At 36.9% G+C, this 2345-nt stretch overlaps 1 non-coding gene across 1 annotated transcript; it reads left to right on the top strand.

Moving 5' to 3' along the window:
• The first annotated feature begins 1017 nt into the window (after window positions 1–1017).
• Window positions 1018–1124, top strand: LOC128281853 (small nucleolar RNA R71). Its single transcript, XR_008272130.1, has one exon. It is a non-coding gene; the product is annotated as a small nucleolar RNA R71 (small nucleolar RNA).
• The last annotated feature ends 1221 nt before the right edge of the window (window positions 1125–2345 follow it).

Raw genomic sequence — 2345 nt, 5'->3', positions numbered from 1 at the left:
TTCTTTGCCATAAGTTCCTTTAAATATTTAGCCCAGTTGGGCATCTGCGAAAGAGCTTCAATAAACAGTAAGTTAATATGTAACCTTTTTAAAATGTTAAAATTTACCGAATCGTTCGTCTGTATGGTCTTTCTTTGTCACTTTAAGGTATGGCATGCGAGGTGTGTATTCTCTGCTTACCAGTTTGTTTATTCTGGCTTTCATCCACCTTATCTTGACTTACCACTGTTTCTTGCCTTGGTTTTGATTTAGACTCAACTAACCCTTCTTCATATTGAACAGTAATCACATGAAGCTGCTCTCTTGGGTTAGCCTCAATGTTGCTGGGCAAGCTACCTTGTGGTCTTTCTGAGATCATCTTAGCAAGCTAACCTATTTGATTCTCGAGACTTTGAATCGACGCTTGCTGATTTTTAAGTGCTATTTTGGTGTTTTGGAAACATGTTTCTGACACCGAGATGAATTTTGTTAGCATCTCCTTGAGGTTCGGCTTCTTTTCCTGCTTGTAAGGTGGTTGAAAACCTGGAGGGGGTTGTGGTCTTTGATTGCCTTGACCGCCCCAAGAGAAGTTGGGATGATTCCTCCAACCCGCATTATAAGTATTACTATATGGATTATTCTGTGGTCTAGAATTGTTACCCATATAGTTGACTTGTTCATTCGTAGTACTATGGTCATAGGCTAGGCATTCTGGATTATTTATCCCTCCTCCATTTGTATTGCACTACATCACCAGATGTACCTGCGCAGAAACACATAAACCATCAATATTTTTATTTAAAAGTTCTACCTAGTTAGATGGCATAGTGACTGCATCTAAGTTGAAAACCGGCTAATTTTGTTGGCTTTGTTCTCATAACTTGCCACTGATAATTATTCAGTGGCATCTCTTCAATGAACTCATAAGCCTCCTCAGGTGTTTTGTTATTTAAGGTTCCCTCGGCCGCTACATCGACCATCTATCTAGTTGAAGGGTTCAAACCATTGTGGAAAGTTTGAACCTGTAGCCATAAAGGTAACCCATGGTGAGGGCACCTTCTCAACAAATCCTTATATCTCTACCATGCATCATATAGTGTTTCTAAATCCATCTGCATAAAAGAAGAGATATCATTCCTCAATTTTTCTATTTTAGCCGGTGAAAAATATTTGAGTAAAACTTTTTCGATCATTTGTTCCCAAGTAGTGATTGACCCTCCTGGTAATGAGTTCAACCATTTTTAGCCTTATTCCTTAATGAAAAGGGAAACAACCAAAGGCGAATGGCATCATTGATAACGCCATTGATTTTAAAGATGTCGCAGAATTCCAGAAAATTTGTTAAATGAGTGTTTGGATCCTCTTCCTGCAAACCATCAAACTGAACAAACTATTGTATCATTTGAATAGTGTTAGGTTTTAGTTCAAAATTATTTGCAGCAACAGTAGGTCGAACAATATTGGATTCAGTTCCTGTTAAAGTAGGCTTAGCATAATCATACATAGTACGAGGAGCGAAGTTCTGATTACTGGATTTGCAGCAACCACAGGAGGTAGTGGATCATTCTGATTATCAGCCATCTCCTCGGTTGTAGTATGGATGTCGTCCTCTCGCTCTTTCTCTATGTATTGTAAGCTTTGCCTTATTTCTCTTCGGTTTCTGCGAGCTGTGCTCTCGATCTCACTATCAAAAAGCAAAGTTCCTGACAGGTTCCTCCTATTCATAAACTAGAGACACCTGTCAGAAGCAAACAAAAGAAAAATTAGAAAAGAAAATTTAAACTAAAAACAAAAAGTAAATTGCAATAAAAGTAAAAATGGCTAAAGTAATAAAAATCAAGCGTTCCTAATATCTTAGTCCCGGCAACGGTGCCAAAAACTTGATGGTCGCTAAACTAAGTAAAAATTCAACTGAGGCAAGCGCACCTATCAAACAGCAGTATAGTTATGGTGAGACCAGAAATATTGCATCCACAAGGACAAAAAGTACTAGTAATTACTATCTTTTTATTATCTAGCCTAAGAATTAAAGGGATGTTTTTAAACTAAGATTAACTATCTAATTAACTAAGAACACGACAAAGATTAAAGTTGGAAAATACTTTTGGAAAACTGATGAAGAAGACAATACCCAAGGAAGAATTCACCTAGACTTCACTTACTACTTATGAATTAGACGATTTATTCACTTGACTTAATCCGTAGAAATCCCTAACTTATGTTAATATCTCTTTCGAGACTAAAAATAACTGACTTTAGGTTGATTAATCAAAATCTCTTTCTAATTAAAACCCCTATTACCACATTAACTCGATCTATAGACTCCCTTATTAGATTTGACTCTAATCCGGCAGATTTATGTCGTC

Source organism: Gossypium arboreum, chromosome 1 (genome assembly GCF_025698485.1).
Source record: "Gossypium arboreum isolate Shixiya-1 chromosome 1, ASM2569848v2, whole genome shotgun sequence".
Lineage (NCBI taxonomy): Eukaryota > Viridiplantae > Streptophyta > Magnoliopsida > Malvales > Malvaceae > Gossypium > Gossypium arboreum.
The sequence above is the reverse complement of the archived record's forward strand: the minus strand, read 5'-3'. Positions and strand labels throughout refer to the sequence as shown.